Below are 13,269 nucleotides of genomic sequence, written 5' to 3'. Positions count from 1 at the left end.
CACAGTGGGTGTAGGGATTACTTAAAAAAATAATAAAATCTTTAAAAAAATGCTATATGGGGGGCCTGGGTGGCTCAGTCGGTTAAGCATCGGACTTTGACTCAGGTCATGATCTCGCTGTCCATGAGTTCAAGCCCCACATCAGGCTCTATGCTGACAGCTCAGAGCCTGGAGCCTGCTTCAAATTCTGTGTCTCCTTCTCTCTCTCTCTCACCTGTCCTCTCTCTCTCTCTCTCAAAAATAAACATTAAAAAAAATTTTTAAAATGCTATATAAATGGAATCATACAGTATGAAACTTTATGGATTTGGCTTTTTTCTTTTTTAACTCAGCATTATTCCCAATGATTCATCCAAGTTGTTCCATGCATCAATAATCTGTTCCTTTTTAATCACTGCCTAGTATTCCATGGTATATGCCAACATTTAACCTTACACGTGTTGTAGGGCATTTGAATTGTTCCTAGTGTTTGGCTATTACAAATAAAGCTGTTCTAAAAATTCATGTACAGGATTTTGTGTGAACGTAAGTATTCATTTCTCTGGGATAAATGCCCAGGAGTGCAATTGCTGGCTTGTATGGCAGTTGCATATTTAATTTTATAAGTAACGGCCAAACTGTTTTCCAAAATGGCTCTACCATTTTATATTTCCACCAGCCATTATGAGTGATTCAGTTTCTCTTCATAGTTGCCAGCATTCAGTGTTGTTGCAATCAAAAAAAATTTTTTTAATGTTTATTTATTTTTGAGAAAAAGAGAGAGCACGAGCAGGGGAATAGCAGAGAGAGAGGGAGACACAGAATCCGAAGCAGGCTCCAGGCTCTGAGCTGTCAGCACAGAGCCCAATGCGGGGCTCGAACTCACAAACTTCAAGATAATGACCTGAGCCAAAGTCAGATGCTTAACCGACTGAGACACCCAGGCACCCCTTTGTTGCAATTTTTTAAAAGTCATTCTTATAGGTGTGCAGCGGTATCTCATTGTGATTTTAATATGTTTCTCTGTGGACTAATGATGTTAAACATCTTTTCATGCACTTACTTGCCATTTGTATGTTTCTTCGGTGAAATGTCTCTTCATACCTTTTGCCCATTTCTTAATTGGATTTTTTTTTAACTGTTGAGTGTTGTTGAAAACTCCTTTTTATTTTAGATACTAGTCCTCTATAAGAAATACGGTTTTGCAAATGTTTTCTCCCAGTTTATGGCTTGTCTTTGTCTTTTCTAACTCCTACCAGAATCTTTCATGGAGCAAAAGTTTTAAATTTATATCAGGTCTCATTTATCAATGAATTAACTTTAAAACATATATAGTTGAAAATATTTCTGAAGCTCTTCAGGGAAGCTAAACGGTGTTAGGAATTTTAAAACACTCTTTTGTCACTGAATTTCCCCAATTCAAAGGGAATATTTCAAAGAAAGAAGAGAGTATGAATTCCTTATTTCCCCTTTGGATGGACATGTGTACTTATGCCAAGTTCAGGTTGTTGTGGTGGTGGTGGTTTTTTTTTTTTTTTTTTTCCAGGGCTTTCTATGCACACTTTAATTGATTATGCCCAACCCCCCTTTTAAGGCAGATGTAAACAGCAACTGAGATGGCAGATGGTAATGTAAATCTATACCTCAGAGAGCTCTAAATAACAGCCACATATGTGCAGTGTTGAAGTCATAGACCCTTGGCCTACAGCGCTCCCAGCGTAAGTGCAAGGAGCCATTGTGCCCATGACATGATTTGTTGGTCCAAGAGCCTTCTGACGTGTGGCTCAATTGGCTTCTGGCTTCATTCCTGATGGATGCCTAATGGTAACTAGTTTTAAATGAATATATTTTCATTTTAATCACAAATATTCAATCTTTATGAATGAGAATGATCACAGTGATGAGCATTTCTAGACAATTTATTTTAGTCAATAGCCTATCGAGTGTGTACTTGAAATATTTGCTTTCCAGAATCAATCTAAGGCAGTTTCTGTGTTGAGGGGTGATGGGGCTTTCACAATCAAGGGAGAGAGAAAGAGAGAGAAAGAGCATAAGCAAATGCACTGAATATCTGTAGGCTGCTTTTATCCCAGACATCTTGCTGGGTCTCTTTGGTTGTCTCTTTCAGCCCTTAAAGAGGAGAAATAACTGTTTCAGATCAATACTTTCTGGTAAATAAGTGTCTATGTTTTGCTTTGGGAAGCTCTGAACACCTTTTAGTTCTTCATAACAGAGGACTATTTGAATTAACCACTAATAAATTCTGATGTCATTTATTCTCATTTAATTAAAATTAAGATATAAAACAATTTAACATTTCAGAAATGAACTGTCAAATACTCAATAAGTGCTTATTGAAATAAAAGGTGGTGTCATTTGGGATAATTGTAGATACACACGAAATAATACAAAGAGGTAGATCCCTTCTATATTGTCTTTTGTGCTGTCATTTGTTGGTTTTACTATCTAATTAGTGCTGACCTTGTATAATTATTTGGGAATTATTCCTTTTTCTTTCATTTGCTGGAAGAAGCTATGATAAACTAGTGTTGTTCTATTCAGATGTTGAAACCATTGGGTCGAGACATTTCTTTTGGGAGCCCTCAAGCCTTCAAGCCTTTCAAGCCTTCAAAAATTCAACTTTCTTTACTGATTCTAGGGCTATCTCATCTTCGTTAAATTTTGGTAGTTAGTGGTTTTCTAGGACTGGTCCATTTTTTCTAAGTTTGTAATGTATGAGCATAAAGTTGTTTCCTTGTTATCTTTTCAATGGCTGCAGGATATGTAGACATACCCCCCCATTTCTTTCTTGATATTGGTGATTCATGTCTTCTGTATTTGTCAGTCTTGCTAAAGGCTTATCAATTTTATTGATTCATTGATTTTCTCTATTGTATTCCTTTTTTCAATTTCATTGATTTCTGCTCTTATGTGTATTACTTCCCCTTTTCTGCTTGCTTTGGATTTATCTTGTCCTTCTTTTACTAGTTTCATGAGGGAGGAACTTAGGTTGCTGATTTGAGACCTTTCTTCTATTTGAATGTAAGCACTAATGATATAAATTTCCCTTTAGTGCTGTTTTAACTGCATTCCACATATTTTGATGTGTTGTAGTTTTATTATACACACACACACACACACACATATGAGAAAGAGTGCACACAGAGATGCACACACACAAGTGTGAGCAGTGGAGGGGCAGAGGGAGAGAGAGAGAGAGGGAGAAACTCCGCGTGGAGCTGGATGTGGGGCTCCAATCTCATGACTGTAAGATCATCACCTGTGCTATAAAGTCAAGAGTCAGACACTTAACTGACTGAGGCAGCCAGGTTTTATTTTTATTTAATTGTAGGTACTTAAAATTTTTTGAAGCTTCCTTTTTGACTCATAGGTTGTTTAAAAGTGTGTTATCTAATTTCCACATGTTTACAGATTTTTCTATTGTCTTTCTTTTATTGATTTCTAGTTTGATCCTATTATGGTTTGACAGTATACTTTGCATAATTTCAATTCTTTTAAATTTGTTGAGGGTTGTTTTATGGCCCACAATATAGTTTATCTTGGTGTCTGTTCTATGATTTCTGGAAAAAAATGTGTATGGAGTGTTCTATATTTTTCAATTAGATATTGATCGAATTGTTCAGATCGTCAATTTCTTTGATAAGTTCTTGTCTATTTGCAGAGATTGGGGTGTTGAAGTCTCCAACTTTAATTATAGATTTGTCTATTTCTCCTTTCAATTCTATTAGTTTTTTTATTTTTTATTTATTTTTAATTTTTTTTTTATTTTTTAAAATTTACTTCCAAATTAGTTAGCATATAGTGCAACAATGATTTCAGGAGTAGATTCCTTAGTGCCCCTTACCCATTTAGCCCATCCCCCCTCCCACAGCCCCTCGAGTAACCCTCAGTTTGTTCTCCATATTTATGAGTCTCATGTTTTGTCCCCCTCCCTGTTTTTTTATTAGTTTTGTTTCCCTTGCCTTATGTTCATGTGTTTTGTCTCTTAAAGTCCTCATATGAGTGAAATCATATGATTTTTGTCTTTCTCTGACTAATTTCACTTAGCATTATACCTTCCAGTTCCATCGACATAGTTGTAAATGGCAAGATTTCATTCTTTTTGATTGTCGAGTAATACTCCATTGTGTGTATATATATATATATATATATATATATATACACATATTTTCTTTATTCATTCATCCATTGATGGACATTTGGGCTCTTTCCATACTTTGGCTATTGTTGATAGTGCTGCTATAAACATGGGGGTGCATGTGTCCCTTCGAAACAGCACACCTTTATCCCATGGATAAATGCCTAGTAGTGCAATTGCTGGGTCATAGGGTATTCTATTTTTAGTTTTTTGAGGAACCTCCATACTGTTTTCCAGAGTGGCTGCACCAGCTTACATTCCCACCAAAAAGAGGGATCCTCTTTCTCCTCGCCAACATCTGTTGTTGCCTGAGTTGTTCATGTTAGCCATTCTGACAGGTGTCAGGTGGTATCTCATTGTAGTTTTTATTTGTATTTCCCTGATGATGAGTGATGTGGAGCACTTTTTCATGTGTCGGTTGGCCATCTGGATGTCTTCTTTGGAGAAGTGTCTATGCATGTCTTTTGCCCATTTCTTCACTGGATTATTTGTTTTTTGGATGCTGACTTTGATAAGTTCTTTATAGATTTTGGATACTAACTCTTTATCTGATAGGTCATTTGCAAATATCTTCTCCCCTTCTGTTGGTTGCCTTTTAGTTTTGCTGATTGTTTCCTTCACTGTGCAGAAGCTTTTTATTTTGATGAGGTCCCGGTAGTTCATTTTTGTTTTTGTTTCCCTTCCCTCTGGAGACGTGTTGAGTAAGAAGTTGCTGTGGCCTAGATCAAAGAGGTTTTTTTTTTGCCTGCTTTCTCCTCGAGGATTTTGATGGCTTCCTGTCCTACATTGAGGTCTTTCATCCATTTTGAGTTGTTTTTTGTGTATGGTGTAAGAAAGTGGTCCAGGTTCATTCTTCTGCATGTCACTGTCCAGTTTTCCCAGCACCACTTGCTGAAGAGACTGTCTTTATTCCATTGGATATTCTTTCCTGCTTTGTCAAAGATTAGTTGGCCATACATTTGTGGGTCCATTTCTGGGTTCTCTATTCTGTTCCATTGATCTGAGTGTCTGTTCTTGTGCCAGTACCATACTGTCTTGATGATTACAGCTTTGTAATACAGCTTGAAGTCTGGGATTGTGATGCCTCCTGCTTTGGTTTTCTTTTTCAAGATTGCTTTGGCTATTTGGGGTCTTTTCTGATTCCATACAAATTTTAGGATTATTTGTTCTAGCTCTGTGAAGAATGCTGGTGTTATTTTGATAGGGATTGCATTGAATATGTAGTTTGCTTTCTGTAGTATCGACATTTTAGCAATATTTGTTCTTCCTATCCAGGAGTATGGAATCTTTTTTCCATTTTTTTGTGTCTTCTTCAATTTCTTTCATAAGCTTTCTATAGTTTTCAGTGTGTAGATTTTTCACCTCTTTGGTTAGATTTATTCCTAGGTATTTTATGGCTTTGTTGTGCAACTGTAAATGGATCGATTCCTTGATTTCTCTTTCTGTTGCTTCATTGTTGGTGTATAGGAATGCAACCGATTTCTGTGCATTGATTTTATATCCTGCAACTTTGTTGAATTCGTGAATCAATCCTAGCAGTTTTTTTTGTGGAATCTTTTGGGTTTTCCATATAGAGTATCATGTCATCTGCGAAGAGTGAAAGTTTGACCTCCTCCTGGCCGATTTGGATGCCTTTTATTTATTTGTGTTGTCTGATTGCTGAGGCTAAGACTTCCAATACTGTGTTAAATAACAGTGGCGAGAGTGGACATCCCTGTCTTGTTCCTGACCTTAGGGGGAGAGCTCTCAGCTTTCCCCCAATGAGGATGATATTAGTGTTTGGTCTTTCATATATGGCTTTTATGATCTTGAGGTATGTTTCTTCTATCCCTACTTTCTTGAGGGTTTTTATCAAGAAACGATGCTGTATTTTGTCAAATGCTTTCTCTGCATCTGTTGAGAGGATCATATGGTTCTTGTCCTTTCTTTTATTGATGTGATGAATCACGTTGTTTTGTAGATATTGAACCAACCTTGCATCCTCAATTCTATTAGTTTTTGCTTTTTGTGTCTGAGATTGTCACTTGGTGCTTAGGCAGTTTTGACCATTATGTCTTCCTGGTATATTAATCCTGTTATTATTTGTAATGTTCTTCTTTGTTACTAGTAAATTTGTTACTAGTAAGTTTGTTGTTGTGAATTCTATGTTGCCTTATATTAATATGGACACTCCTGCTTCTTAAAAATTGTTTGCAATGCATATCTTCTTTCATCCTTTTTCTTTCAACTTATCTGTATTGTTGAATTGGAAGTGAGTTTCTTGTAAGCAGCATATAGTTGAGTAGTGGTTTTTGTCCCTTCTTCAGATCTCTGTTATTTGATATATTTAGACCATTTACATTTAAAATTTTTTTTTCAACGTTTATTTATTTTTGGGACAGAGAGAGACAGAGCATGAACGGAGGAGGGGCAGAGAGAGAGGGAGACACAGAATCGGAAACAGGCTCCAGGCTCTGAGCCATCAGCCCAGAGCCCGACGCGGGGCTCGAACTCACGGACCGCGAGATCGTGACCTGGCTGAAGTCGGACGCTTAACCGACTGCGCCACCCAGGCGCCCCGACCATTTACATTTAAGACAATTATTGATATATTAGCATTTAAATCTGATATTTTATTATTTTTTTCCTTTTTGTTTCTTCTGATTCTTTTTTCTCTTTCTTTTTTCTTGCCTTCCTTCAAGTAAATTGAGCATTTTTTAGGATTCTACCTTCATTCATTTAGAGACTGTTTGAGTGTATCTCTGTAGTAGTCAGGGTTCTCCAGAGAAACAGAACCAATAGGAAGTGCATACATATAGAAAGAGGTTTATTTTAAGGAGTTGGCTCATGTGGTTATGAAGATTGGCATGTCCAAAATTTCCAGGTGGGCTGTCAGGCTAGAAACTCAGGCAGTTCAAGTCTGAAGGCGATCTGCTAGCATAATCTCCTTTCACTTGGGGAAGGTTAATTTTTGTTCTATTTGGGCCATTAACTGATTGGATATGGCCCATCCACATTACAGAAGGTAGTCTGGGTTAGTCAAAGTTCACCGCCTTAAATGTTAATCTCATCCATAAACACTCATAAAAACATCCAAAACATTCAGAATATAACAGTCTATTGGTATCAACACTTTAGTGTTTCACATGCAGTGTGGAAACCTGAATTCCATTTAGGTCCCTTACCCTTCCTACTTTTAAACATTGTCTTGAATATCAAGTGGTATTCTAATTTTTGTTTTCATCATGAAATATTATTTTAAAAACTCATAAGCAAAAAGCTAGGCTCTTATAAGTGCGCATATTTCTAGTCTTTCAACTGTTCTTTTTCTTTCCTGATGCTCTGAGATTCTTTCTTATATCATTTCTTTTCTGTTAGAAGAAATTCCTTTGGTTAAATTTTGAAGAGTATATTTTCTAGCAACATATTCTTTTAGTTTTCCATTGACTGAGAATGTGTTTATTTCCCTTTAATTCCTGAAAGATAATATCACTAGATATAGATTTTGATGTCGATAGTTTTTTGTTTTTTGTTTTCTGTTTTTACTTTCAGCACTTGAAGAATATTATGCTATTTCTTCTGGCATCTTTGGTTTCAGATGAGGAATTCACTGTCATTTAAATTGGTGTTCCCCCATGTGTGATTTGTCACTTGTCTCTGGCTGCTGTCAATATTTTTTCTATGCCTTTAGTTTTCAAATTATAACTTGGTGTCATGACTGGTATGAAGTTAACCCCTGGTGAGGGAATTCAACACGTATAAGATATGGACCCTCCCATTTAGGAGCTCATAATGTGGTAGAAATGAAAGGAGGTAGACACAGAAAGAATGATGGATACACTGTGTGATCTAGCAGATATGAGCCAAGAGCTGTGGGATCGTCAGAAAAGAAGCACGGATCTGTTTCTTGGAAGAGGATTTGAGGTCTTTGAAGAAATGGAGGATTGATTTTGAATGAAAGGCAGATAAAGTCAATCCAGACAGAGAAACAATCCATCCATCCATCCATGCATCCAACTACCCATGCATCCGACTACCCATCCATCCATCCACCCATCCAACTGAACTTTGAGGAATTATGTGCAGGTAGTGTGTTAGGTACTGCAGATACAGTGGTAAATAAAATACAGTCTCATCACAATCTCAAAGTTCTTTGCATGAAATATGGCAGAGGATGATGGTCAAGGATAGCCAAATTTTGAAAGTTGACGGAATATAGCAGTTATTTACCTATCCTTCTGAGAAAGAATAAAAAGTTCCAATCTTTCTGTAGGGACAGTGTTATATGGTTTTAAGAACCATCAAATTTTAACTAAAACTTTGAATTTTTCTGATATTTTGGCTATGATGATAATACCTTCCCACGAATATGGGTGAATTGTCTTTAAATGGGGTGGGTTGGTCGCTACTTTCTGATGTCATTTGGCTGCCTGAATGTCTCTGATGATGTGCCGCTCATCTATTAGGACATGACACTGAAGTCTTCTGATGCTTGACTGGGTATTTGATCTAAGCTGCATCCCCATTTTCCACACATACACCATCTTTGATCTCTTTTTTATCTTTGCTTTAATTTTCTCTCATTTCCTGAAGCTAATTCAGTTCCAAGACTTGCCCCACTTAGTTGCATTTCTATCTAGTCTCCATGTCCTGGCTTATATTGATTTGTCATATCCAATAGAGATTTAGAGTTATGAGGTCCTTGAGCCTTATTCTGACCCAAAGGGCCATAGTCTCATTGACCTTGAGCAGCATTTTGACCCAATGGGACATAATCACACTGACTCATCTTGAGCATTATTCTGATCTAAACAGCATAGTCACTCTGACCTAGCTAGCTTTTTATTAAGTTCTTACTTCAATCTCCTAACTATATTCTGGTTAATTGTCATCACATCTGTATCAGGTATATGTTATTTTATGTTACAGATTTAAAAGCTGATTTTCAGGACCTAGATCACTTGTCAATGCTGAATAGCTACTCAAGGGCAAAGCAATGATTTGAACCCAGTCTTTTCCTCTACAGGGTCAGTGTTCTTCCCTCTACCTTTAATGAGTGTGACACTCATTAAATGAGTGTGACACTTCCCCTAGCTGCATTGGTGGTCTTTCCATGTTTCCTACTCTTCTATTCTCCTGCATCAATGAAACAGACAAATCAGACCCATCATTTGTTCCCTCCTGAAAATCAAGCTGATTTTATTCCTTTTGAGTAACATGTTCTCAAAACTGGACATCTGGCTACTGTATAAAATGGTGATCACCACTCAGCAGAACAGCAAGGGAGCCATGTGGCTTTTATTCGGTGACTAATCCAAAGCTTTGCTTGAATATTAATTCTATCATGGCTTCTCTGATGCTCGATTAAATAAGTGTACTAAAGATGAAAAACATGCTGCAAATATGCTGACTAATGCAGCTCTAAGTCATTAAGGGAGCCCGAGTGCTCTCTGGTCACTGGTTACTTCTCATAGCATGTGAGAATGGATAGGCCTGCAGGGAATGAATTCATCGCCATTTCCATGCTCGCTTCTTTCAAGCTAAGCTGTTATGAGTTCCCCAAATCTGAGACTTGCCCAAATTCTGAGAAACCTCCACCAAGAGAGGCAGCACAATAAAGGAACTGAGCCTAATCCCCACTGCGTCACCAAAGCCTGTCAAATGTTACTGCAAGTGTTCATATAAGGCTGCCCTGTTGGAGGAAACCAGCGAGGGAATTGATGTCAGCTACCAGATGGTAATAGTGGCAGATACGACACACTGCTTATGGGGGCTTCTAAACACAGAGGGAGCAAGCACATGTATTTTCCCAAAGGGCACGTAGAGTTTTAAGGTATGTGCAATGTAGTTTAAAGCTTCTGTTGCTCAGGGAGAAGTAGTTAAATGAAGGGTTATCATGTTTGAATTGTGCTACAAAAATATTAATAAGTAAGTTCATTAACTCTGTGAGCATGAAGAAAAGTGTTGACTAAGGTTTTGACGATGTAGAATTTTTTTTTTAAGTTTCAGGACTTTGCTTCTTTAGTTTCAACTGCATGAAAAATGACAGACCATTTAGGAAAACGTGAAAGCAAATTTTAAGCCCAGCATGTATTTCAAATAACAGCTATAACTTCTGCACTTAATTTCAAGGAAATTATATGCCTCATATTACTATCCACATAAAGCCCAGTGGGAAACTCTCCAGCCTTTTGCCAGTGAGAAGGTCAGTGACCTGCTTTCTGGCAAGAACTCTGGCCCCTCCTCTTGTCTGTCCAGTCTGCCTGGCTCTGTAGTGGCAGCTCAAGAATGCTTGCAGAGCAGAGGCCCCAGGGTGCACCCTGGTGGGAGGGAAGGTTGGAGGCTTGGCTTCTAAGCCACTTTTGCAAACAAGCATGTGGTTATCACTAGACTGTGTGTTCATTTGGGTTTGGATTGGTACTGTACACAGTATGGAAACTAAGTCAACCAGCTCTTGTCTCTGCCAGTGTTTCCAGAAAACCTTTTCTTACCTTATCACCACGATCCAGGAAATTGAAATGATACCAATGGCCTTTGAGGTCAACTTCAAACATCTTCAACTAGAATCGAGGTTCATTGATCGATCTTACTTCTCCAACCTGGTCAGCCCCTACTGCCAACGTGATTTCCTCTTCATTCCCTGCCCCCTACATTCTTGTGTCGAGCATTTAATATACTGGGAAAGAAAGCACAGGATGTGAAATCTAGAAAACTGGGCTTAGATTCTATCCTGTCTAGTCACACTTGGGTGAACACGGGTAGTTTAGTTTCTGAGACCTCAGTCTCCCACCTGTAAAATGGAGGCAGTAATATCTGCCTTACAGGGTTGTGATCAGTAGTAAGAGAGAGAGTACCACAAACGTATCTGATACAGTGTGCGGCTTATAGCAGACACCTAATAAATACTCATCCTCTTCCCTTTGCTTCATTTTTTATTCTCACATTGCCATTAATAATAAAATCCAGTTTAATTTGTCAAATAGGAATCTCCTGGATCAACTTAGACAAAAGCTATATTTGGAGGCTCAGTAGAACTTTGAAAATCATATGTGAGAACATGTTATAAGAGGTTATATTTCCATGACTATTCAAAGTCCATTCATTAAAATCAAAGGTGGGGAGAGACTTTTGCTGTCAGTTAGCATATATGAAATTGCAAGGTCTTAACAATGACAGCAAACAAGATAAACCACAAATATTATAGTTTTTTTAAACCTATCAGATTGTCGAAGATGCAAAGAAAGCTTAATCTGCTAAAAATTAGAGAAAGTGGTGAATTTTTCCTAGGAGAAAATAGAGGAATGATTGCCTTTATCACTGGGGAAGGGAGAGGCAAAAGAAGAATTCATTGTAGATGAAGAGAAATCTTAATGGCTGGGTATGAGCTGCAGGGCTCATTAGAACCCTGAAAAGCCCTGGCCAAAGAGAACTATATTTACTTGCTCTCACTTTCCCAAGGGTTTGCCTTAAGTGCAAGGAAGTAGGTAGTGTGCTGAGGGCTGGGGCAAGGCAGGAGGGCTGGAGGAAAACAAAGATATTCTCCTTGAGACTCACAGCACCTCCTCCAAGTTAAATGTAGTGGTCCACTCCACTGAAAGCTGTGTGCAGGGCAAGAGAGCAAAGACATTTTCCTTGAGGCACCCAGGCCATCACTTAGTGCAAGGCAGGAACCCATAGAATGCAAGGAGCAGAGCAGGAAAATCAGGGGAAATCATGCCAGTGTACTTCAGGCCATTGCCAAGTACACTTTAGAGACTGTGAACCGGTAGAATCGGGGCAGCAGGATGGAGAGAAATCTTACAGAAATGCACAAAGCAAGAAGGACTGAAGGGCAAAGAGAAGCCCCCAATGACTCAAAAAGCTGAAAGCTGACTGATGAGTAGAGAGAGCTATCCTAGGGTGCTGAAGGGGAGCAGCTGGACAGTGAATCTTTTTTTTTAAATATATTTTTTAATATTTTTATTTATTTTTGAGACAGAGAGAGACAGAGCATGAGCAGGGGAGGGGCAGAGAGAGAAGGAGACACAGAATGCGAAGCAGGCTCCAGGCTCTAAGCTGTCAGCACAGAGCCTGTGCACGGGGCTCGAACTCATGGAGTGTGAGATCATGACCTGAGCTGAAGTCGGACGCTTAACCGACTGAGCCACCCAGGCGCCCCTGGACAGTGAATCTTAAAGAAATCTTGAAATCATTAATGCATTGAGCCCAAGTCCTAGTGAAGAGAAGGTCCTTATACCACCCTGAAAATACCTGGAGTCAGTGGTGAATTGAAGCTAATGAAAGCTGTAACAAAGCCCCAACCCAGCTTAATCTCAGATTCGATTTATTCAGGCCCCCATGCTAGTGTATGATAGAAGAATAAGTGTGCCTTTTGCTCAGGGCAAATATTATTTGCCTCAGTCTCTACTGGTTTTTTTTTTTGTTTTGTTTTGTTTTTTTGTTTTTTGCCCATGATGTCTGTCATACAATAAAAAATTTGAGACATGCAAAGAAGCAAGAAAATACAACCCGTGGAAATAGTAAACATGTGAATAAAGATAAAATACCTTTATTTTTTTCATCTCTTAATCTTTAAAGTGATAGTTGGATACTGAAAGCACAAAGAATAGCAATTTCTTATTGAGATTATATCACGTAGAAGTAAAATGTATGATTGTATGACAACAAAGGTTGGAAGGGAGGTAAAGGGAAGAATACTCTTGTAAGGTTTTTACATTATGTGTAAAATGACATAATATCACTTGAAGGTAGAGTGTAATACATTAAAGTTGTATATTATAAACCATGGAGCAACAGCTTTAAAAAAACCAAACTGGTGTGTCTGATAAATCAAGAGCACTGATAAAATGGAATCTCAAGAAATAATTAATTAAAAGAAAGCAGGAATTGAGGGAAAGTGAAACAAAGAACAGAGGGGCTACTTAGCAAATATACAGATTGTAGACTTAAAATGGACAATATCTGTGATTAGAATGAAATGAACACTCAATTTAAAAAGCAGGGATTGTCCAATTGTATAAAAAAGAAACGCGAAACTATTTATGGTTTATAAGACCCAGACTTTAAACATAAAGACACAAATATAATAAAAGCAAAAAAAATGGGGAAAATGTGCCAGAGAGCAAGCTTAAGAAAGCGCAAGTTAGAATATT

The sequence above is a fragment of the Leopardus geoffroyi genome, chromosome A2 (genome assembly GCF_018350155.1).
Source record: "Leopardus geoffroyi isolate Oge1 chromosome A2, O.geoffroyi_Oge1_pat1.0, whole genome shotgun sequence".
NCBI lineage: Eukaryota > Metazoa > Chordata > Mammalia > Carnivora > Felidae > Leopardus > Leopardus geoffroyi.
The sequence above is the reverse complement of the archived record's forward strand: the minus strand, read 5'-3'. Positions refer to the sequence as shown.